Here is a 27,924-nt window from a genome sequence, read left to right on the forward strand (position 1 = left end):
CTATACTCTCAGATATAGCTAATGGCTAGAAACACACTATACTCTTAGCTATAGCTAATGGCTAGAGACTCACTATACTCTCAGATATAGCTAATGGTAAGAAACACACTATACTCTCAGCTATAGCTAATGGCTAGAGACTCACTATACTCTTAGCTATAGCTAATGGTAAGAAACACACTATACTCTCAGCTATAGCTAAAGGCTAGAGACTCACTATACTCTTAGCTATAGCTAATGGTAAGAAACACACTATACTCTCAGCTATAGCTAATGGTAAGAAACACACTATACTCTCAGATATAGCTAATGGCTAGAGACTCACTATACTCTCAGCTATAGCTAAAGGCTAGAGACTCACTATACTCTCAGCTGTAGCTAATGGTAAGAAACACACTATACTCTCAGCTATAGCTAATGGCTAGAGACTCACTATACTCTCAGCTATAGCTAATGGCTAGAGACTCACTATACTCTTAGCTATAGCTAATGGTAAGAAACACACTATACTCTCAGCTATAGCTAATGGTAAGAAACACACTATACTCTCAGATATAGCTAATGGCTAGAGACTCACTATACTCTCAGCTATAGCTAAAGGCTAGAGACTCACTATACTCTCAGCTGTAGCTAATGGTAAGAAACACACTATACTCTCAGCTATAGCTAATGGCTAGAGACTCACTATACTCTCAGCTATAGCTAATGGCTAGAGACTCACTATACTCTCAGCTATAGCTAATGGTAAGAAACACACTATACTCTCAGCTGTAGCTAATGGCTAGAAACACACTATACTCTCAGATATAGCTAATGGCTAGAAACACACTATACTCTTAGCTATAGCTAATGGCTAGAGACTCACTATACTCTTAGCTATAGCTAATGGTAAGAAACACACTATACTCTCAGCTATAGCTAACGGCTAGAGACTCACTATACTCTTAGCTATAGCTAATGGTAAGAAACACACTATACTCTCAGATATAGCTAATGTTAAGAAACACACTATACTCTCAGCTATAGCTAATGGCTAGAGACTCACTATACTCTTAGCTATAGCTAATGGTAAGAAACACACTATACTCTCAGATATAGCTAATGGTAAGAAACACACTATACTCTCAGCTATAGCTAATGGCTAGAGACTCACTATACTCTTAGCTATAGCTAATGGTAAGAAACACACTATACTCTCAGCTATAGCTAATGGTAAGAAACACACTATACTCTCAGATATAGCTAATGGTAAGAAACACACTATACTCTCAGCTATAGCTAAAGGCTAGAGACTCACTATACTCTTAGCTATAGCTAATGGTAAGAAACACACTATACTCTCAGCTATAGCTAATGGTAAGAAACACACTATACTCTCAGCTATAGCTAATGGTAAGAAACACACTATACTCTCAGATATAGCTAATGGCTAGAGACTCACTATACTCTCAGCTATAGCTAAAGGCTAGAGACTCACTATACTCTCAACTGTAGCTAATGGTAAGAAACACACTATACTCTCAGCTATAGCTAATGGCTAGAGACTCACTATACTCTCAGCTATAGCTAATGGCTAGAGACTCACTATACTCTCAGCTATAGCTAATGTCTAGAGACTCACTATACTCTCAGCCTTCCACCCAGGCAAAGTCACAATTGCAATTCAACCGGCCTGTGTTCTACTCCTTGCATTGTGCATCCTCAGAGGAGGGACTCAGTAACTTCCCTATTCTTTAACCTGCTCTTTCTCTTTCTTACAGCTCTCTAAATAGATTTACTATTTCAGTGTTACAGACAGACAGACAGACAGACAGACAGACAGACAGACAGACAGACAGACAGACAGACAGACAGACAGACAGACAGACAGACAGACAGACAGACAGACAGACAGACAGACAGACAGACAGACAGACAGACAGACAGACAGATAGATAGATAGATAGATAGATAGATAGATAGATAGATAGATAGATAGATAGATAGATAGATAGATAGATAGATAGATAGATAGATAGATAGATAGATAGATAGATAGATAGATAGATAGATAGATAGTCTATTAGTCACATGCACAGGGTCGCAGATGTAATCACAGGGTACAGTGAAATTCATATGCTCCGAGCTCCAAAAGTGCAGTTTAAAAAGAGAAGCGAATGAGACAATAATCAAATAATAATAATAATAACAATACTAATATATGCAAATTTAAAACTGGAACAGTGATACATATCCATAGGGAGAGCAGCAGCATCCTGCGACATCTGGTGTTGTAGATGTCCTGGAGGGCACACAGTAAGCAGTCTATGGTGTGTTCGGCTGAGCGTACCACCCTCTGTCAAGCCTTGCGGTCAGCGGCGGTGGAGTTGCCATACCAGAAGGGATGCAGCCCAACAGTAGGCTCTCGATGGTGTTCCTGTAGAACACTGTGAGGGCCCTCGGGGACAGACCACATTTCTTCAGCCTCCTGAGGTTGAAGAGTCGCTGCCATGCCTTCTTCACCACGGTGTCTGTGTGGTTTGACCATTTCAGCTCATCGGAAATCCTCCTCCTTCATCATTCTTCTTCTCCAACCCCACATCATCCTCCTCCTTCCTCATCATACTTCCTCTCCGACCCCACATCATCCTCCTCCTTCCTCATCATTCTTCCTCTCCTACCCCACATCATCCTCCTCCTTCCTCATCATTCTTCTTCTCCTACTCCCACATCATCCTACTCCTTCCTCATCATTCTACTTCTCCTTCCTCACATCGTCCTCCTCCCTACTTACCATTTTTCTTCTCCTACTTCACATCCTCCTCCTTCCCTCCCCCTCCTTCCCTTTACCCTCTTCCTTCTCTTCCCTCCCCCTCCTTCCCTTTCCCCTCTTCCCTCCCCCTCTTCCCTCTATCCCTGGTATATATCATTTGTCTCAATATCTACCCGTGCTTCTTCCACTTGTGGGTGTTCAGTGTTAAGAACATGCTGATATGGTCCCCCTCTTCTTCCTGTCGACGTGACCTCATTATTGGGGCATTTCCACCTGAATCTTACCTAGGGCTGTGGCGGTCATGACACTTTGTCAGCCGGTAATTGTCATGCAAACGACTGCCGGTTCACACTAATTGACCATGAATTAACATAAACATGTTTAGCATCTCTGGGCTTCCATACAAGCTGCTCATGCATGCCTTTGGAACATCTACATTTTAAAATGTCTAATAAATCAATTTAATATAGCCTACACCAAAACCCATTATTTATTGTGATCTAATGTCTTAGAAATCAAACATATGGGCTGCATGATGCGACTCTGTATTGATGATTTGGAAAAAGTCTCACAGAAAAAGGTAAGATGCTTGCACATGCGCTAAGATCCTTGCCCTTCCTGGTTCCCCCCTGAGAGAAAAACAATTGCATTGCTGCTCTCCTTGTGTGGCAAGCAAGATAGGGGATTTATCTAATCAGTGGAAGATGGAATTAAATGACAGAAATAAAAGTGAAATGAGAAATAAAGGCAACGAAGACCTAAAGCCAACTGGTAGGCTGCTGTTTAGGCTATGATCTGAATGGAGTTGTTTTGTATAGCTAACTGTAGGACGATGAGAAGCACAGTAACGTTATGGCTAACCTCAAATAGCCTAGTTAGCTAGCTTCTCTCCATGTAATCGGATGGGATGATAAATAACAAGCAATAACTTAGTCTTGCACAAGTTAAGAGTGGTTGCAGTCTATCCCTCTGTGACTTCTTCCTCCATGCCTGCTCTGGTGCTTCAAACATGCTCTGGTGCTCCCAGCCTGCTCTGGTGCTCCGATCCTACTCTGGTGCTCCCAGCCTGCTCTGGTGCTCCGATCCTACTCTGGTGCTCCCAGCCTGCTCTGGTGCTCCCAGCCTGCTCTGGTGCTCCCAGCCTGCTCTGGTGCTAAGAAACCAGTGTGTCTTTCTCTCTCTCTCTCTCTCTCTCGCTCACTCGCTCTTTCTCTTTCTCTCTCTCTCTCGCTATCTCTCTCTCTCTAACAATTGGCTTTTCTGCTGCTTCCCTCACGGACCGGGTCCATAAGGGGGCAGGTCTGGTTGTCCATTAGGTTTTTGGAATGGATTATTTATGCATATTGGATCCGGGGCTTTCCCGTGCCCATTTCAGAACACGACCTATTACTCCCATCCCCATTTGTCCTCATCATTTAGATTATTCCAATTCAATCATGAAGTGACAATAGAGCGCTGAGTACCAGGCCATAAGCAAGTTTGGTAGTCTACCTATCAGCGCCATTCATTTGCACAGTTTTGGATGGTATTACCGTCACCAACGGTCACAGGGAATTTGACTGCAGTCATGACTGGTGACCGGTGTGGCAATATGGTCCACGCGACAGCCCTTGATTTAGCCCAAACCAGTGTGTCACCAGTGTGTCACCAGTGTTAATGCTAATGTAGCTTTAGCATTATTTTGGGGAACTGTGTTTCATTCAGGTATGTTACACTAAAGAGTTGTGTAGAGCAGAATCAACAACCCTATGAATCAACCAGACAGTTCATTTGTAACAATGTGCCGTAGGTGCCGGAAGTTGTTAATTAACCCATGTTAACAGTTAGCAATTGTTATGTAAATGCTAGCTGAAAAGTACCAACAGCCTGGTCTTGCCCCCAGATCAGAGCAGGTCCACTGAGGCCATGGCCCAGAGACACTGGAGCAGGGCCGTGGAGGTGGAAACATAAAACTCTAAGCCTTTTGGTTAAAACATTGGGTCACAGTCTCATACATTCGTCTTATACGTTCTATGTTAAAGCACTCTTTAAATAATGTATTGTTCAGCTCGGCACACACATGCACACACAATATCTGAAATAGAAGATTTCCTTGCTGCTTAATAGAGCAGACATTATCTACTAACGGATAAAAGTCAGGTAGAGAAAAGATCAGTCCATCACTCCTAAACCCATAGTCGATAAAGAAATAACATTTACCTCAAGTGTGTGTGTGAGAGAGAAAGTGAGAGGGACACAGGGAGTCAGTTTTAAAGGGAGGGAGAGAGGGCTGAGAGAGATACAGGGAGACAGTTTTGAAGGGAGGAGAGAGGGCTGAGAGAGACACAGGGAGTCAGTTTTAAAGGGAGGGAGAGAGGGCTGAGAGAGATACAGGGAGACAGTTTTGAAGGGAGGAGAGAGGGCTGAGAGAGACACAGGGAGTCAGTTTTAAAGGGAGGAGAGAGGGCTGAGAGAGACACAGGGAGACAGCTTTGAAGGGAGGGAGAGAGGGCTGAGAGAGACACAGGGAGACAGTTTTGAAGGGAGGGAGAGAGGGCTGAGAGAGATACAGGGAGACAGTTTGGAAGGGAGGGAGAGAGGGGTGAGAGAGATACAGGGAGACAGTTTTGAAGGGAGGAGAGAGGGGAGAGAGAGACACAGGGAGACAATTTTGAAGGGAGGGAGAGAGGGGTGAGAGAGACACAGGGAGAAAGTTTTGAAGGGAGGAGAGAGGGCTGAGAGAGACACAGGGAGCCAGTTTTGAAGGGAGGGAGAGAGGGCTGAGAGAGATACAGGGAGACAGTTTTGAAGGGAGGAGAGAGGGGTGAGAGAGACACAGGGAGACAGTTTTGAAGGGAGGGAGAGAGGGCTGAGAGAGACACAGGGAGACAGTTTTGAGGGAGGAGAGAGGGGTGAGAGAGACACAGGGAGACAGTTTTGAAGGGAGGAGAGAGGGGTGAGAGAGATACAGGGAGACAGTTTTGAAGGGAGGAGAGAGGGGTGAGAGAGATACAGGGAGACAATTTTGAAGGGAGGGAGAGAGGGCTGAGAGAGATACAGGGAGACCGTTTTGAAGGGAGGAGAGAGGGCTGAGAGAGATACAGGGAGACAGTTTTGAAGGGAGGAGAGAGGGCTGAGAGAGACACAGGGAGACAGTTTTGAAGGGAGGGAGAGAGGGCTGAGAGAGACACAGGGAGACAGCTTTGAAGGGAGGGAGAGAGGGGTGAGAGAGACACAGGGAAACAGTTTTGAAGGGAGGGAGAGAGGGCTGAGAGAGACACAGGGAGACAGCTTTGAAGGGAGGGAGAGAGGGCTGAGAGAGACACAGGGAAACAGTTTTGAAGGGAGGGAGAGAGGGCTGAGAGAGACACAGGGAGACAGCTTTGAAGGGAGGGAGAGAGGGGTGAGAGAGATACAGGGAGATAGTTTTGAAGGGAGGAGAGAGGGCTGAGAGAGACACAGGGAGACAGTTTTGAAGGGAGGAGAGAGGGGAGAGAGAGATAAAGGTAGACAGTTTAGAAGGGAGGGAGAGAGGGCTGAGAGAGACACAGGGAGACAGTTTGGAAGGGAGGAGAGGGGTGAGAGAGATACAGGGAGACAGTTTTGAAGGGAGGAGAGAGGGCTGAGAGAGACACAGGGAGACAGTTTGGAAGGGAGGAGAGGGGTGAGAGAGATACAGGGAGACAGTTTTGAAGGGAGGAGAGAGTGCTGAGAGAGACAAAGGGAGACCATTTTGAAGGGAGGGAGAGAGGGCTGAGAGAGACACAGGGAGATAGTTTTGAAGGGAGGAGAGAGGGCTGAGAGAGACACAGGGAGAACGTTTTGAAGGGAGGAGAGGGGTGAGAGAGAGACACAGGGAGACAGTTTTGAAGGGAGGAGAGAGGGCTGTGAGAGACACAGGGAGACAGTTTTGAAGAGAGGAGAGGGGTTGAGAGAGATACAGGGAGTCAGTTTTGAAGGGAGGAGAGAGGGCTGAGAGAGACACAAGGAGACAATTTTGAAGGGAGGGAGAGAGGGCTGTGAGAGACACAGGGAGACAATTTTGAAGGGAGGAGAGGGGTGAGAGAGATACAGGGAGTCAGTTTTGAAGGGAGGAGAGAGGGCTGAGAGAGACACAGCGAGACAGTTTTGAACGGAGGGAGAGAGGGCTGAGAGAGACACATGGAGACAGTTTTGAAGGAGTCAGAGAGGGCTGAGAGAGACACAGGGAGACAGTTAGAATGGATGGAGAAAGGGGTGATGTGTGGAGTCAGCAGTGTCTTGTTTGAAGTCAGTATTCCCCTGACTCCTAAGAGTCTATACCCTACTACCCCCCAGCCCTAACCCTCACCTCCATACCAGGTTGGAGTTAACAATTTATTTTGATGGTCTGTAGAGCATCTAAAGATGGACTATCTATAGACTATCAGTAACATTTCAACTAACTATCTACTAGCCTTAACCTTAACCATTACCCTAACACTTTTTCTGAACCTAACCCTAAACGAATCCTAACCCTAAACCAAACCTTAACCCTTACCCTAACCCTTATTCTAAACCTAACCCTAACCTAACCCTAACCCTAACCTTATCCTTAACCCTTACCCTAACCCTTATTCTAAACCTAACCCTAACCTAACCCTAACCCTAACCTTATCCTTAACCCTTACCCCTTACCCTAACCCTTATTCTAAACCTAACCCTTACCTAACCCTAACCCTAACCTTATCCTTAACCCTTACCCCTTACCCTAACCCTTATTCTAAACCTAACCCTTACCTAACCCTAACCCTAACCTTATCCTTAACCCTTACCCTAACCCTTATTGTAAACATAACCCTAACCTAACCCTAACCTTTATCTTTACTCTAACCCTTATTCTAAACCTAACTGTAACCTTAGCAACAAGTTTCTTATCAACATATAGTCAGTTGTTTATCAACAGATAGTCAGTTGTTTATCAACAGATAGTCAGTTGTTTATCAACAGATAGTCAGTTGTTTATCAACAGATAGTCAGTTGTTTATCATCAGCAGATAGTCAGTTGCTTATCAACAGATAGTTTGTGGCTGGTAACACAAGTATTCAAACAAAGTGTGCCAGGGTTTGTATTTGGAGAGGATATGCTGATCCTAGATCTGTGCCAAATGCTAACTTCTACCCATAGCTAACCAGATGAGGGGACATATGTGTTGGCAGGGGGGAGAGTAGGGGGAGTATCCTTATTAGCTTCTTAGCCTTAGTAATTAGATTGCATTTTAGATGAGGGAGGCAGGAAGGCATATATATGTGTGGTAGAGAAAAGAGAGAGAGACACAGACAGAGAAAAACAAAGTGTTAGTATACACATGTGCACACACGAGAATTCACATACATGCACACAGAAAGACATGCAAAACAACAGAAAGACATGATGCAGAACAACAGAAACACATGATGCAGAACAACAGAAAGACATGATGCAGAACAACAGAAACACATGATGCAGAACAACAGAAAGACATGATGCAGAACAACAGAAACAACAGAAACACATGATGCAGATCAACAGAAACACATGATGTAGAACAACAGAAACACATGATGCAGAACAACAGAAACACATGATGCAGAACAACAGAAACACATGATGCAGAACAACAGAAACACATGATGCAGAACAACAGAAACACATGATGCAGAACAACAGAAACACATGATGCAGAACAACAGAAACACATGATGCAGAACAACAGAAACACATGATGCAGAACAACAGAAACACATGATGCAGAACAACAGAAAGACATGATGCAGAACAACAGAAACACATGATGCAGAACAACAGAAACACATGATGCAGAACAACAGAAACACATGTTGTAGAACAACAGAAAGACATGATGCAGAACAACAGAAACACATGATGCAGAACAACAGAAAGACATGATGCAGAACAACAGAAACACATGTTGTAGAACAACAGAAACACATGATGCAGAACAACAGAAACACATGATGCAGAACAACAGAAACACATGATGCAGAACAACAGAAACACATGATGCAGAACAACAGAAACACATGATGCAGAACAACAGAAACACATGATGCAGAACAACAGAAACACATGTTGTAGAACAACAGAAACACATGTTGTAGAACAACAGAAAGACATGATGCAGAACAACAGAAACACATGATGTAGAACAACAGAAACAACAGAAACACATGATGCAGAACAACAGAAACACATGATGCAGAACAACAGAAACAACAGAAACACATGATGCAGAACAACAGAAAGACATGATGCAGAACAACAGAAACACATGATGCAGAACAACAGAAACACATGATGCAGAACAACAGAAAGACATGATGCAGAACAACAGAAACACATGATGCAGAACAACAGAAACAACAGAAACACATGATGCAGAACAACAGAAACACATGTTGTAGAACAACAGAAAGACATGATGCAGAACAACAGAAAGACATGATGCAGAACAACAGAAACACATGATGCAGAACAACAGAAAGACATGATGCAGAACAACAGAAACACATGATGCAGAACAACAGAAACACATGATGCAGAACAACAGAAAGACATGATGCAGAACAACAGAAACACATGATGCAGAACAACAGAAACAACAGAAACACATGATGCAGAACAACAGAAACACATGATGCAGAACAACAGAAACACATGATGCAGAACAACAGAAAGACATGATGCAGAACAACAGAAAGACATGATGCAGAACAACAGAAACACATGATGCAGAACAACAGAAACACATGATGTAGAACAACAGAAAGACATGATGCAGATCAACAGAAACACATGATGCAGAACAACAGAAAGACATGATGCAGAACAACAGAAACACATGATGCAGATCAACAGAAACAACAGAAACACATGATGCAGAACAACAGAAACACATGATGCAGAACAACAGAAACACATGTTGTAGAACAACAGAAACACATGATGCAGAACAACAGAAACACATGATGCAGAACAACAGAAAGACATGATGCAGAACAACAGAAAGACATGATGCAGAACAACAGAAACAACAGAAACACATGATGCAGAACAACAGAAACACATGATGCAGAACAACAGAAACAACAGAAACACATGATGCAGAACAACAGAAACACATGATGCAGAACAACAGAAACACATGATGCAGAACAACAGAAACACATGATGTAGAACAACAGAAACAACAGAAACACATGATGCAGAACAACAGAAACACATGATGCAGAACAACAGAAACACATGATGCAGATCAACAGAAAGACATGATGCAGAACAACAGAAAGACATGATGCAGAACAACAGAAACACATGATGCAGAACAACAGAAACACATGATGCAGAACAACAGAAAGACATGATGCAGAACAACAGAAACACATGATGCAGAACAACAGAAAGACATGATGCAGAACAACAGAAACACATGATGCAGAACAACAGAAACAACAGAAACACATGATGCAGAACAACAGAAACACATGATGCAGAACAACAGAAACACATGTTGTAGAACAACAGAAACACATGATGCAGAACAACAGAAACACATGATGCAGAAAACAGAACAACAGAAAGACATGATGCAGAACAACAGAAAGACATGATGCAGAACAACAGAAACAACAGAAACACATGATGCAGAACAACAGAAACACATGATGCAGAACAACAGAAACAACAGAAACACATGATGCAGAACAACAGAAACACATGATGCAGAACAACAGAAACACATGTTGTAGAACAACAGAAACACATGATGCAGAACAACAGAAACACATGATGCAGAACAACAGAAAGACATGATGCAGAACAACAGAAAGACATGATGCAGAACAACAGAAACAACAGAAACACATGATGCAGAACAACAGAAACACATGATGCAGAACAACAGAAACAACAGAAACACATGATGCAGAACAACAGAAACAACAGAAACACATGATGCAGAACAACAGAAACACATGTTGTAGAACAACAGAAAGACATGATGCAGAACAACAGAAAGACATGATGCAGAACAACAGAAACACATGATGCAGAACAACAGAAAGACATGATGCAGAACAACAGAAACACATGATGTAGAACAACAGAAACACATGATGCAGAACAACAGAAACACATGATGCAGAACAACAGAAACACATGATGCAGAACAATGCCATTAACTGCTGGGATGGAGAGAAAGAAGAGAGAATAAGAGAAACAGAAACAATCTGTCTCACTGTTGTTGATTCCTTCTGCCCAGCAGTTTCTACTGCTACTGAACTCACCAGGTGAGACGACGGGAGACAACATGAGGCGAGGCGAGAACAGACGACGGGAGATGACGTGATGCGAGAACAGACGACGGGAGACGACATGAGGTGAGAACAGACAATGGGATATCACGTGAGGCAAGAACAGACGATGGGAGACAAACGGTAGGCGAGGCGAGAACAGACGACGGGAGACGACGTGAGGCGAGGTGAGAACCGACAACTGGAGACAACGTGAGGCGAGAACAGACAACGGGAGTCGACGTGAGGCGAGGCGAGAACAGACAACAGGAGACAGCATGAGGCAAGAACAGACAACTGGAGACAACGTGATGTAAGGCGAGAACAGACAACTGGAGACAACGTGATGTAAGGTGAGAACAGACAACGGAAGACGCCTTGAGGCGAAAGCAGACAAGGGGAGACGAAGTGATGCGAGAACAGACAACTGGAGACGACGTGAGACGATGCGAGAACAGAGAACGGTAGACGAAGTGATGCGAGGCAAGAACAGACCACAAGAGAGAATAGTAGATTAGATTAACTATGGTGACAATTACTGGATGTTAGCCTATGAAAAATGTCAAATGTAAAGTAATTAGTGTTTTGAGACATGGAATTAACCATTTCTTATAGCTTAACTCAAGAGACGGACATGATCCAGTACAATATTGCCATGTCTTTGCTAGAAGTAGATTACTGGAAGCATATCTGAACCAAGGACATGTGAGGCTGTACAGTCTAGAAGCCTGGGTGTTCAATACAGTAAATGTCTGGGGGAGTACAGGATTTCTTCACTTAAAAACACTTGTGCACAGTCGTGAAGAAGGTGTGACAATGACTTTTCCACGACAGGAAGTTGAAAAAAGTTTGTCATGGGCCCTCAAATCTTGACTGGCTGCATCACTCACTGGTATGGCAATAGCACTGCCCTATACATCACTAGGGCCGAGCTCCCTGCCATCCAGAACATCTATCTCAGGCGGTTGGGGAGGAAGGCCTGGAAAACATCCAACCACCCAAGCCATAGACTATTCTCTTTATTTCCATCACGGCAAGCGGTACCGGTGCATTATGTCTGACACCAACAGGCTCTCAGGGTTTGTACAGACAGTGGCAAGTCAAATTCAAGGACTTTCAAGTACTTTTTCAAGTACTAATATTTATTTTCAAGGACCATGCATTTATAATAGTTGAATTCATGCAATTGTTTGTAGTTGCTACCATTTTTTTAAATGTTGTATTCACCGCTACCTTACAAGTTTTATTCAATAATACTACTTATTTACTACAGGTCAGTACGGATGATTTTGTAATTTCAGCAGTGATGAACAGAGTTTTGGGACATACCTACTTGTGAACACACATTTCCTATTCACATTGCTACAAAATTCTGTCTTAATGACTGTGTTTTTATTGGGCATTTGGGGAAAAACTATTTAAAAGCTATGAAAAGCGTCTTGCTTCCAACTGGCAGCTTTAGTGTCGCCGGTCGGGAAAAGGGCGGGTAGGCTGTGTGAGGAAAACGGCAAGTGAAGGGCCACCAGAACGGCAGGAGCACGGCTACTGATTGATATTGCGGGCGCTCTGTGAATAAAGCGATTGGTGAAAAAGCTCTGGAGGTTGTTGCAGAGAGAAAGTCACATAACTTAGAACCAGCACCAGCAGGATGCAGTGTTGTCTTTCCCCTTCATAATGTAGAACTGGTGCCAGCAGGATGTAGCGTTGTGTCTCCCTTCATAATGTAGAACTGGTGCCAGCAGGATGTAGCGTTGTGTCTCCCTTCATAATGTAGAACTGGTGCCAGCAGGATGTAGCGTTGTGTATCTCTTCATAATGTAGAACTGGTGACAGCAGGATGTAGCGTTGTGTCTCCCTTCATAATGTAGGACTGGTGCCAGCAGGATGCAGCGTTGTGTCTCCCTTCATAATGTAGGACTGGTGCCAGCAGGATGCAGTGTTGTGTCTCCCTTCATAATGTAGGACTGGTGCCAGCAGGATGCAGTGTTGTGTCTCCCTTCATAATGTAGAACTGGTGCCAGCAGGATGCAGCGTTGTGTCTTTCCCTTCATAATGTAGAACTGGTGCCAGCAGGATGTAGCGTTGTGTCTCCCTTCATAATGTAGGACTGGTGACAGCAGGATGCAGTGTTGTGTCTCCCTTCATAATGTAGAACTGGTGCCAGCAGGATGCAGTGTTGTGTCTCCCTTCATAATGTAGGACTGGTGCCAGCAGGATGCAGTGTTGTGTCTTTCCCCTTCATAATGTAGGACTGGTGCCAGCAGGATGCAGTGTTGTGTCTCCCTTCATAATGTAGAACTGGTGCCAGCAGGATGCAGCGTTGTGTCTCCCTTCATAATGTAGAACTGGTGCCAGCAGGATGCAGTGTTGTGTCTCCCTTCATAATGTAGAACTGGTGCCAGCAGGATGCAGTGTTGTGTCTCCCTTCATAATGTAGAACTGGTGCCAGCAGGATGTAGTGTTGTGTCTCCCTTCATAATGTAGAACTGGTGCCAGCAGGATGCAGTGTTGTGTCTCCCTTAATAATGTAGGACTGGTGCCAGCAGGATGCAGTGTTGTGTCTCTCTTCATAATGTAGAACTGGTGCCAGCAGGATGCAGTGTTGTGTCTCCCTTCATAATGTAGAACTGGTGACAGCAGGATGCAGTGTTGTGTCTCCCTTCATAATGTAGGACTGGTGACAGCAGGATGCAGTGTTGTGTCTCCCTTCATAATGTAGAACTGGTGCCAGCAGGATGCAGCGTTGTGTCTTTCCCCTTCATAATGTAGAACTGGTGCCAGCAGGATGCAGTGTTGTGTCTCCCTTCATAATGTAGAACTGGTGCCAGCAGGATGCAGTGTTGTGTCTCCCTTCATAATGTAGAACTGGTGCCAGCAGGATGCAGTGTTGTGTCTCCCTTCATAATGTAGAACTGGTGACAGCAGGATGCAGTGTTGTGTCTCCCTTCATAATGTAGAACTGGTGCCAGCAGGATGTAGTGTTGTGTCTCCCTTCATAATGTAGAACTGGTGCCAGCAGGATGAAGTGTTGTGTCTCCCTTCATAATGTAGAACTGGTGCCAGCAGGATGCAGTGTTGTGTCTCCCTTCATAATGTAGAACTGGTGCCAGCAGGATGCAGTGTTGTGTCTCCCTTCATAATGTAGAACTGGTGCCAGCAGGATGCAGTGTTGTGTCTCCCTTCATAATGTAGAACTGGTGCCAGCAGGATGCAGCGTTGTGTCTTTCCCCTTCATAATGTAGAACTGGTGCCAGCAGGATGCAGTGTTGTGTCTCCCTTCATAATGTAGAACTGGTGCCAGCAGGATGCAGTGTTGTGTCTCCCTTCATAATGTAGAACTGGTGCCAGCAGGATGCAGTGTTGTGTCTCCCTTCATAATGTAGAACTGGTGCCAGCAGGATGTAGTGTTGTGTCTCCCTTCATAATGTAGAACTGGTGCCAGCAGGATGCAGTGTTGTGTCTCCCTTAATAATGTAGGACTGGTGCCAGCAGGATGCAGTGTTGTGTCTCTCTTCATAATGTAGGACTGGTGACAGCAGGATGCAGTGTTGTGTCTCCCTTCATAATGTAGAACTGGTGCCAGCAGGATGCAGCGTTGTGTCTTTCCCCTTCATAATGTAGAACTGGTGCCAGCAGGATGCAGTGTTGTGTCTCCCTTCATAATGTAGAACTGGTGCCAGCAGGATGCAGTGTTGTGTCTCCCTTCATAATGTAGAACTGGTGCCAGCAGGATGCAGTGTTGTGTCTCCCTTCATAATGTAGAACTGGTGACAGCAGGATGCAGTGTTGTGTCTCCCTTCATAATGTAGAACTGGTGCCAGCAGGATGCAGTGTTGTGTCTCCCTTCATAATGTAGAACTGGTGCCAGCAGGATGAAGTGTTGTGTCTTCCTTCATAATGTAGAACTGGTGCCAGCAGGATGCAGTGTTGTGTCTCCCTTCATAATGTAGAACTGGTGACAGCAGGATGCAGTGTTGTGTCTCCCTTCATAATGTAGAACTGGTGCCAGCAGGATGCAGTGTTGTGTCTTTCCCCTTCATAATGTAGAACTGGTGCCAGCAGGATGCAGTGTTGTGTCTCCCTTCATAATGTAGGACTGGTGACAGCAGGATGCAGTGTTGTGTCTCCCTTCATAATGTAGAACTGGTGCCAGCAGGATGCAGTGTTGTGTCTCCCTTCATAATGTAGGACTGGTGCCAGCAGGATGCAGTGTTGTGTCTCCCCTTCATAATGTAGGACTGGTGCCAGCAGGATGCAGTGTTGTGTCTCCCTTCATAATGTAGAACTGGTGCCAGCAGGATGCAGTGTTGTGTCTCCCTTCATAATGTAGAACTGGTGCCAGCAGGATGCAGCGTTGTGTCTCCCTTCATAATGTAGAACTGGTGCCAGCAGGATGCAGTGTTGTGTCTCCCTTCATAATGTAGGACTGGTGCCAGCAGGATGCAGTGTTGTGTCTCCCTTCATAATGTAGAACTGGTGCCAGCAGGATGCAGTGTTGTGTCTCCCTTCATAATGTAGAACTGGTGCCAGCAGGATGCAGTGTTGTGTCTCCCTTCATAATGTAGAACTGGTGCCAGCAGGATGCAGTGTTGTGTCTCCCTTCATAATGTAGAACTGGTGCCAGCAGGATGCAGTGTTGTGTCTCCCTTCATAATGTAGAACTGGTGCCAGTAGGATGCAGTGTTGTGTCTCTCTTCATAATGTAGAACTGGTGCCAGCAGGATGCAGTGTTGTCTTTCCCCTTCATAATGTAGAACTGGTGCCAGCAGGATGCAGTGTTGTGTCTCCCTTCATCATGTAGAACTGGTGCCAGCAGGATGCAGTGTTGTGTCTCCCTTCATAATGTAGAACTGGTGACAGCAGGATGCAGCGTTTTGTCTTTCCCCTTCATGAGGCTCTTCAGGGCCGATTCACTCATGCGCGCAATGTCAAAGTCTGACACATGTTTTGCACCTTACACGGTGTGGGTTGGTTGGGTCCAGTGATGTAGTGGTAAAAAAGGTGGGCAAAATATACTGAACAAAAATGTAATATGCAACATGTAAATTGTTGGTCCCATGTTTCATGAACTGTAAAAAATAGATTCCAGAAATTGTCCATATGCACAAAAGGCAGGTCATGAATCTACATTTTCCCTGCTTTTTGGCTATTGATATGACGTTTGGCAGCGTCTAATGAGTCAGTTTTGCACCTGCATGGATGATTGGCAGTGTGGGTGGAGTGAGCGAAATCACCTGTCAAGCACAGTGCTAAACGTGAGGAAATTAAACTCAGTATTCTACCTGGAAATTCATTCGCAAGACCAATGCATTTTTATAATATTTTTCATAAACTAATTTGATCGTTGTCTGTCCTCCTCTAAAAATAATTCAAGCACTTTTCAAGTACCAACTTGAGAAAATGTCTGATTTTCTAGGTTTTCCGGTACTTGAATTTCAGAGTGCCAAATTCAAGTACTTTAAACAACTCAAGCACCTTGTGCGAACCCTGCTCTTGAACATTTTCTATCCCCAGGCAATAAGAATGAAAAACAGCTACAAGGACTATCAGAGTTAACCTTGTCTTTATTGACCTTTTAGTTTTAGTCTCTATGCCACACACACTGTCACTCCAGCACACACACACAATGTCACTCCAACGCTGTCACTCCAGCACACTCACATGCTGTCACTCCAACACACACACACGCTGTCACTCCAACACACACTGTCACTCCAGCACACACACTGTCACTCCAACACACACACTGTCACTCCAACACACTCACTCAAATAATATGCACATACATTGATACTGACTCCACACACACACACACACACACACACACACACACACACACACACACACACACACACACACACACACACACACACACACACACTTCTGTTTATATTATATCCTGATGCCTAGTCACCTTACCCTTATACATGTCTACCTCCATCACTCCAGTGTCCCTATGGTATTGAACTGACCCTGTATTTAGTATGGTATTGTAACTGACCCTGTATATAGTATGGTATTGTAACTGACCCTGTATATAGTATGGTATTGAACTGACCCTGTATATAGTATGGTATTGTAACTGACCCTGTATATAGTATGGTATTGAACTGACCCTGTATATAATATGGTATTGAACTGACCCTGTATATAGTATGGTATTGTAACTGACCCTGTATATAGTATGGTATTGAAATGACCCTGTATATAGTATGGTATTGTAACTGACCCTGTATATAGTATGGTATTGAACTGACCCTGTATATAGTATGGTATTGAACTGACCCTGTATATAGTATGGTATTGAACTGACCCTGTATATAGTATGGTATTGTAACTGACCCTGTATATAGTATGGTATTGAACTGACCCTGTATATAGTATGGTATTGTAACTGACCCTGTATATAATATGGTATTGAACTGACCCTGTATATAGTATGGTATTGTAACTGACCCTGTATATAGTATGGTATTGAACTGACCCTGTATATAGTATGGTATTGTAACTGACCCTGTATATAGTATGGTATTGAACTGACCCTGTATATAGTATGGTATTGAACTGACCCTGTATATAGTATGGTATTGTAACTGACCCTGTATATAGTATGGTATTGTAACTGACCCTGTATATAGTATGGTATTGAACTGACCCTGTATATAGTATGGTATTGAACTGACCCTGTATATAGTATGGTATTGAACTGACCCTGTATATAGTATGGTATTGTAACTGACCCTGTATATAGTATGGTATTGTAACTGACCCTGTATATAGTATGGTATTGAACTGACCCTGTATATAGTATGGTATTGTAACTGACCCTGTATATAGTATGGTATTGAACTGACCCTGTATATAGTATGGTATTGAACTGACCCTGTATATAGTATGGTATTGAACTGACCCTGTATATAGTATGGTATTGAACTGACCCTGTATATAGTATGGTATTGAACTGACCCTGTATATAGTATGGTATTGAACTAAACATGTATATAGTATGGTATTGAACTGACCCTGTATATAGTATGGTATTGAACTGACCCTGTATATAGTATGGTATTGAACTGACCCTGTATATAGTATGGTATTGAACTGACCCTGTATATAGTATGGTATTGAACTGACCCTGTATATAGTATGGTATTGAACTGACCCTGTATATAGTATGGTATTGAACTGACCCTGTATATAGTATGGTATTGAACTGACCCTTAATATAGTATGGTATTGAACTGACCCTGTATATATTATGGTATTGAACTGACCCTGTATATAGTATGGTATTGTAACTGACCCTGTATATAGTATGGTATTGAACTGACCCTGTATATAGTATGGTATTGTAACTGACCCTGTATATAGTATAGTATTGAACTGACCCTGTATATAATATGGTATTGAACTGACCCTGTATATAGTATAGTATTGAACTGACCCTGTATATAGTATGGTATTGAACTGACCCTGTATATAATATGGTATTGTAACTGACCCTGTATATAGTATGGTATTGTAACTGACCCTGTATATAGTATGGTATTGAACTGACCCTGTATATAGTATGGTATTGAACTGACCCTGTATATAGTATGGTATTGAACTGACCCTGTATATAGTATGGTATTGAACTGACCCTGTATATAGTATGGTATTGAACTAAACATGTATATAGTATGGTATTGAACTGACCCTGTATATAGTATGGTATTGAACTGACCCTGTATATAGTATGGTATTGAACTGACCCTGTATATAGTATGGTATTGAACTGACCCTGTATATAGTATGGTATTGTAACTGACCCTGTATATAGTATGGTATTGAACTGACCCTGTATATAGTATGGTATTGAACTGACCCTGTATATAGTATGGTATTGAACTGACCCTGTATATAGTATGGTATTGTAACTGACCCTGTATATAGTATGGTATTGTAACTGACCCTGTATATAGTATAGTATTGAACTGACCCTGTATATAGTATGGTATTGAACTGACCCTGTATATAGTATGGTATTGTAACTGACCCTGTATATAGTATGGTATTGTAACTGACCCTGTATATAGTATAGTATTGAACTGATCCTGTATATAGTATGGTATTGAACTGACCCTGTATATAGTATGGTATTGTAACTGACCCTGTATATAGTATGGTATTGTAACTGACCCTGTATATAGTATGGTATTGAACTGACCCTGTATATAGTATGGTATTGAACTGACCCTGTATATAGTATGGTATTGAACTGACCCTGTATATAGTATGGTATTGTAACTGACCCTGTATATAGTATGGTATTGAACTGACCCTGTATATAGTATGGTATTGTAACTGACCCTGTATATAGTATGGTATTGAACTGACCCTGTATATAGTATGGTATTGAACTGACCCTGTATATAGTATGGTATTGAACTGACCCTGTATATAGTATGGTATTGTAACTGACCCTGTATATAGTATGGTATTGAACTGACCCTGTATATAGTATGGTATTGAACTGACCCTGTATATAGTATGGTATTGAACTGACCCTGTATATAGTATGGTATTGAACTGACCCTGTATATAGTATGGTATTGTAACTGACCCTGTATATAGTATGGTATTGAACTGACCCTGTATATAATATGGTATTGTAACTGATCCTGTATATAATATGGTATTGAACTGACCCTGTATATATTATGGTGTTGAACTGACCCTGTATATAGTATGGTATTGTAACTGACCCTGTATATAGTATGGTATTGAACTGACCCTGTATATAGTATGGTATTGTAACTGACCCTGTATATAGTATGGTATTGAACTGACCCTGTATATAGTATGGTATTGAACTGACCCTGTATATAGTATGGTATTGAACTGACCCTGTATATAGTATGGTATTGAACTGACCCTGTATATAATATGGTATTGTAACTGACCCTGTATATAGTATGGTATTGTAACTGACCCTGTATATAGTATGGTATTGAACTGACCCTGTATATAGTATGGTATTGTAACTGACCCTGTATATAATATGGTATTGTAACTGACCCTTAATATAGTATGGTATTGAACTGACCCTGTATATATTATGGTATTGAACTGACCCTGTATATAGTATGGTATTGTAACTGACCCTGTATATAGTATGGTATTGAACTGACCCTGTATATAGTATGGTATTGTAACTGACCCTGTATATAGTATGGTATTGAACTGACCCTGTATATAGTATGGTATTGAACTGACCCTGTATATAGTATGGTATTGAACTGACCCTGTATATAGTATGGTATTGAACTGACCCTGTATATAATATGGTATTGTAACTGACCCTGTATATAGTATGGTATTGTAACTGACCCTGTATATAGTATGGTATTGAACTGACCCTGTATATAGTATGGTATTGAACTGACCCTGTATATAGTATGTTATTGAACTGACCCTGTATATAGTATGGTATTGAACTGACCCTGTATATAGTATAGTATTGAACTGACCCTGTATATAGTATACTTACTTACTTGTTGTGTTTTTGAGTTTGGAAGAAAGGCATTTCACTTTAACATAAAAAAACTTGAAACTAAAATACAACTTTTTTCTCTCCTGTGTAGGGCTCAAGGCCACAAGCAATCTTTTCTAAAATAGCACTAGCCTTGAGAGGCCTGGAGACAAATGGGCTGTGATTTAGCCTAGCCTTGTAGCATAAGCACTGTGTGTGTGTACCTGGGACTAAGTACAGCTTGGCTTTAGTGGCTCCCTCTTAGGAGAATGTTTTTTATAGGCACACGTACACAAACACCAAGTACCTCTCACAGTCTCACATCAGAATTAGACGTTCATCCATGTTTCTCAAACATTGAATTTTGTGTTTAAGGTCAAGTTTGAGATGGGTTAAAAAAATATGATCTCCTCAAAAACAACTTTCTATCACTGGAATCAAACTTGCAAACTTTGGAATCAGAGGCAGATGCTTACGCCCATATACCCTGACCTAGCATATCCGAATTACAACAACTCTCACTGATGCCCCTAGTGGCCAGTTTCCACTTCATCTCCCTACATCCTCAGACATGGATGGACGTCGAATACTGACTTGTATCACGGGTGACCTGGCTGTACATTTCCCCACTTCTCCTTCACTCTCATACAGGTCATGGCAACGGAAGGGGGGAGGAAGGGGGGAGGAGGGGGAGGATATTGAAGGACACAAAGCAATAGTAAAGTGGAGGTGGTGTTTGGTATTCTCCACGTGCAACGACTGTGTGTAGATTTGTGTGTCAGTTTGTTTTTGTATGCGTGCTAGTTTAGTGTGGTTTTGTTCTACACGTTAGTGGGTGTGGTTTAGTGTACATGTTAGTGGGTGTGGTTTAGTATACATGTTAGTGGGTGTGGTTTAGTATACATGTTAGTGGGTGTGGTTTAGTATACATGTTAGTGGGTGTGGTTTAGTATACATGTTAGTGGGTGTGGTTTAGTATACATGTTAGTGGGTGTGGTTTTGTATACATGTTAGTGGGTGTGGTTTAGTATACATGTTAGTGGGTGTGGTTTAGTATACATGTTAGTGGGTGTGGTTTAGTATACATGTTAGTGGGTGTGGTTTAGTATACATGTTAGTGGGTGTGGTTTAGTATACATGTTAGTGGGTGTGGTTCTGTATACATGTTAGTGGGTGTGGTTTAGTATACATGTTAGTGGGTGTGGTTCTGTATACATGTTAGTGGGTGTGGTTTAGTATACATGTTAGTGGGTGTGGTTTAGTATACATGTTAGTGGGTGTGGTTTAGTATACATGTTAGTGGGTGTGGTTTAGTATACATGTTAGTGGGTGTGGTTCTGTATACATGTTAGTGGGTGTGGTTCAGTATACATGTTAGTGGGTGTGGTTTAGTATACATGTTAGTGGGTGTGGTTTAGTATACATGTTAGTGGGTGTGGTTTAGTATACATGTTAGTGGGTGTGGTTTAGTATACATGTTAGTGGGTGTGGTTTAGTATACATGTTAGTGGGTGTGGTTTAGTATACATGTTAGTGGGTGTGGTTTAGTAAATGACTTAAATGTAAATGTAAATGTAAATGTAAAATGTAAATGTTTAGTATACATGTTAGTGGGTGTGGTTTAGTATACATGTTAGTGGGTGTGGTTTAGTATACATGTTAGTGAGTGTGTTTTCACTTGTAAGACTATATCACAACAACAAGCACCAAAATAAAATGGCATCCCTCGCCGTAACTGCAGCAACAGAGGCTGGTTGTTTACAGACATATTCAATCAATCCTTATCCCAGTCTGTTTTTCCCACATGCTTCAAGAGGGCCACCATTGTTCCTGTTCCCAAGAAAGCTAAGGTAACTGAGCTAAATGACTACCGCCCTGTAGCACTCACTTCCGTCATCATGAAGTGCTTTGAGAGACTAGTCAAGGACCATAACACCTCCACCCTACCTGACACCCTAGACCCACTCCAACTTGCTTACCGACCCAATAGGTCCACAGACAACGCAATCGCCATCACACTGCACACTGCCCTAACCCATTTGGACAAGAGGAATACCTATGTAAGAATGCTGTTCATCGATTACAGCTCAGCATTTAACACCATAGTACCCTCCAAACTCGTCATTAACCTCTTGGGTCTCGACCCTGCCCTGTGCAACTGGGTCCTGGACTTCCTGACGGGCCGCCCCCAGGTGGTGAGGGTAGGTAACAACATCTCCACCCCGCTGATCCTCAACACTGGGTCCCCACAAGGGTGCGTTCTCAGCCCTCTCCTGTGCTCCCTGTTCACCCACGACTGCATGGCCATGCACGCATCCAACTCAATCATCAAGTTTGCAGACGACACTACAGTGGAGAGAGTGGAGAGTTTTAAGTTCCTCGGCGTACACGGACAAACTGAAATGGTCCTCACACACAGACAGCGTGTTGAAGAAGGCGGAGCAGTGCCTCTTCAACCTCAGGAGGCTGAAGAAATTCGGCTCGTCACCAAAAACACTCTCAAACTTTTACAGATGCACAATTGAGAGCATCCTGTCGGGCTGTATCACCACCTGGTACGGCAGCTGCTCCGCCCATAACCGGAAAGCTCTCCAGAGGGTAGTGAGGTCTGCACAACGCATCACCGGGTGCAAACTACCTGCCCTCCAGGACACCTACACCCCCCGATGTCACAGGAAGGCCAAAAAGATCATCAAGGACAGCAACCACCCGAGCCACTGCCTGTTCACCCCGCTAACATCCATAAGGCGAGGTCAGTACAGGTGCATCAAAGCTGGAACCGAGAGACTGAAAAACAGCTTCTATCTCAAGGCCATCAGACTGTTAAACAGCCATCACTAACATTGAGTGGCTGCTGCCAACATACTGACTCAACTCTAGCCACTTTAATAATGGAAAATTGACGTAATCAATTTATCACTTGGCACTTTATATTATTTATATTAGATAATGTTTACATAACCTACATTATTCATCTCATATGTATATACAGTGGGGCAAAAAAGTATTTAGTCAGCCACCAATTGTGCAAGTTCTCCCACTTAAAAAGATGAGAGAGGCCTGTAATTTTCATCATAGGTACACTTCAACTATGACAGACAAAATGAGAAAAAAAATCCTGAAAATCACATTGTAGGATTTTTAATGAATTTATTTGCGAATTATGGTGGAAAATAAGTATTTGGTCACCTACAAACAAGCAAGATTTCTGGCTCTCACAGACCTGTAACTTCTTCTTTAAGAGGCTCCTCTGTCCTCCACTCGTTACCTGTATTAATGGCACCTGTTTGAACTTATCAGTATAAAAGACACCTGTCCACAACCTCAAACAGTCGCAAAGTGTGATTACCCAGTAAAGGTATTTTTAAATCTGGCATTGCAGGTGCTTTCAAGAGATGTTAATCTATAAATCTTAGAATGACAATATTACATTTTAAAAATGTTTTCGAATAGTAATTTAGTATATTGTAGCGCTGTTTCACCGGATGCATTTGAGGGAAAATAGTTAGTCAACGTCACGCGCCGATGTAAAATGCTGTTTTTAGATATAAATATGAACTTTATCGAACAAAAGAATGCATGTATTGTGTAACATGATGTCCTAGGAGTGTCATCTGATGAAGATTGTCAGAGGTTAGTGCTGCATTTAGCTGTTTTTTGGTTATTTGTGATGCATGTGGTTGGTCGGAAAATGGCCGGAAAATGGCTATGTGAATACTTTGACGATATACTCCTCTAACATAATCTAATGTTTTGCTTTTGCTGTAAAGCCTTTTTGAAATCGGACAACGTGGTTCGATTCAGGAGAGGTGTATCTATAAAACGATATAAAATAGTCCTATATTTGAAAAAAAAAATAATGAAAATGTTCTACTGTTCAGTTATGAATATGGCAAAATTATTGTACACTGGATGTTGATCCCGCATACGGGACAGAGAACTTCAAGAGAGGATTATACTGTACTCCATATCATCTATATATCTTGCCTACGCCGTTCGGCCATCACTCATTTATATATTTTTATGTACATATTCGTATTCATTCCTTTACACTTGTGTGTACAAGGTAGTTGTTGTGGAATTGGTAGATTACTTGTTAGATATTACTGCATGGTTGGAACTAGAAGCACAAGCATTTCGCTACACTTGCATTAACACCTGCTAACCATGTGTATGTGCCAAATACATTTGATTTGATTTGACTTGATCCAAGAGCAGTTCGTGGAGAACAAAGTCTTGGTGTGTTCCATTACACTGTGCCGGTACCTCTCCTCTCTGTACCAGGTTGCTGAAGTTGCTCCTGTCTATAGTCTATGTTGACCTCTGAGAGGCGCTTGACAACCAACGTGACACTGGAAGGAACACACACGCACACATGCATACACACACACACACACACACACACACACACACACACACACACACACACACACACACACACACACACACACACACACACACATACACACTTATACACATGCACACACATACACACACACAAAATTCTGAGGACTCAGACCAGGGGAAATAAAACAAAGTGACGTTGATTAATTTCATTTTCTGCTTTGCTCTTTATTTTCTATAGAACAATGCTTTCGTGCATGCATGTATGTGTGTGCGTACATGCGTGAGTTTGTGTGTGCATGTGTGTTTGTGCATTTGCACGTCCGTTGATAACGTTGAGACCCCTACTGAGAGTTAATATAGCCATCAGCCAGCTCCTGTGGGTGGCAGACAGAACCAGTGTAATTGAACCACAGAGGCTTTCCTTCTGTTTCCTCCTGACCTGTAATAAGTAAATATCAACCTGCTACACATTACATACACATCCCTGTTACAGAGAGAAACAGAGCAAGAGACAGAGAAAGACAGAGAGAATGAGAGAATGAGAGAAAAGAGAGAATGACAGACAGACAGACAGACAGACAGACAGACAGACAGACAGACAGACAGACAGACAGACAGACAGACAGACAGACAGACAGACAGACAGACAGACAGAGAAAATGAGAGACAGACAGACAGACAGACAGACAGACAGACAGACAGACAGACAGACAGACAGACAGACAGACAGACAGACAGACAGACAGACAGACAGAGAAAATGAGAGACAGACAGACAGACAGACAGACAGACAGACAGACAGACAGACAGACAGACAGACAGACAGACAGACAGACAGACAGACAGACAGACAGACAGACAGAGAGAGAGAAAATGAGAGACAGACAGACAGAATGGGAGAGAGAAAATGAGAGACAGACAGACAGAATGGGAGAGAGAAAATGAGAGACAGACAGACAGAATGGGAGAGAAAATGAGAGACAGACAGACAGAATGGGAGAGAGAAAATGAGAGACAGACAGAATGGGAGAGAGAAAATGAGAGACAGACAGAATGGGAGAGAGAAAATGAGAGACAGACAGAATGGGAGAGAGAAAATGAGAGACAGACAGAATGGGAGAGAGAAAATGACAGACAGACAGACAGACAGACAGACAGACAGAAAATGAGAGACAGACAGACAGACAGACAGACAGACAGACAGACAGAAAATGAGAGACAGACAGACAGACAGACAGACAGACAGACAGACAGACAGACAGACAGACAGACAGACAGACAGACAGACAGACAGACAGACAGACAGACAGACAGAGAGAGAGAGAACATGAGAGACAGACAGACAGAATGGGAGAGAGAAAATGAGAGACAGACAGACAGAATGGGAGAGAGAAAATGAGAGACAGACAGACAGACAGACAGACAGACAGAAAATGAGAGACAGACAGACAGACAGACAGACAGACAGAAAATGAGAGACCGACAGACAGACAGACAGACAGACAGACAGACAGACAGACAGACAGACAGACAGACAGACAGACAGACAGACAGACAGACAGACAGACAGACAGACAGAATGGGAGATTGGGAGAGAGAAAATGAGAGACAGACAGACAGACAGAATGGGAGAATGGGAGAGAGAAAATGAGAGACAGACAGACAGACAGACAGAATGGGAGAATGGGAGAGAGAAAATGAGAGACAGACAGAATGGGAGAATGGGAGAGAGAGAGAGATCAAATAGAAATCTTGGAATCAACTATTAAAGACTACCAGAACCCGCTGGATTCTCCAATTACGTTGAATGAACTACAGGACAAAATACAAACCCTCCAACCCAAAAAGGCCTGTGGGGTTGATGTTATCATAAATTATAAAATATACAGACCTCAAATTCCAATTAGCTATACTTAAACTTTTTAACATCATCCTCAGCTCTGCCATATTCCCAAAAATTTGGAACCAAGGACTGATCACACCAATCCATTAAAGTGGAGACAAATTTGACTTCAATAACTACCGTGGGATATGCATCAACAGCAACCTTGGAAAAATCCTCTGCATTATCATTAACAGCAGACTTGTACATTTCCTTAGTGAAAACAATGTACTGAGCGAATGTCAAATTGTCTTTTTATCAAATTACCATACAACAGACAACGTATTCACCCTGCACACCTTAATTGACAAACAAACAAACCTAAATAAAGGCAAAGTCTTCTCATGCTTTGTTGATTTCAAAAAAGCTTTCAACTCAGTTTGACACGAGGGCCTGCTATACAAATTCATGGAAATTGGTGTTGGGGGAAAAACATACAACATTATAAAATCCATGTATACAAACAACAAGTGTGCGGTTTAAATTGGTAAAAAACACACGTTTTTTTCCACAGGGCTGTGGGGTGAGACAGGAATGCAGCTTCAGTCCCACAGTGTTCAACATATATATCAACAAATTGGCGAAGGCACTAGAACAATCTGCAGCACCCGGCTTCAGCCTATGAGAATCTGAAGTCAAATGTTTACTGTTTACTGATGATTTGGTGCTTCTGTCCCCAAAAAGGAGGGCCTACAGCAGCACCTAGATCTTCTGCACAGATTCTGTCAGACCTGGGCCCTGACAGTAAATCTCAGTAAGACAAAAATAATGGTTTCCAAAAAATGTCCAGTTCCCAGGACCACAAATTCAAATTCCATCAAGACACCGTTGCCCTGGAGCACACAAAAAACTATACTACCTCGGCCTAAACGTCAGCGCCACAAGAACTTCCACAAAGCTCTGAACGATCTGAGATAACATAAAAGGAAAATACAATTTGGCATGCCCTTTAGGGTCTGTCTAAAAATGCTTCAGTTCAGTTATAGTCAGTTATAGAACTAATTTCCCTTTATGGTTGTGAGGTCTGGGGTCCGCTCACCAACCTACAATTAACAAAATGGGACAAACACCAAATTGAAACTCTGCATGCAGAATTCTGCAAAAATATCCTATGTGTACAATGTAAACCAACAAAGAATG

The sequence above is a fragment of the Salmo salar genome, chromosome ssa09 (genome assembly GCF_905237065.1).
Source record: "Salmo salar chromosome ssa09, Ssal_v3.1, whole genome shotgun sequence".
Taxonomy (NCBI): domain Eukaryota; kingdom Metazoa; phylum Chordata; class Actinopteri; order Salmoniformes; family Salmonidae; genus Salmo; species Salmo salar.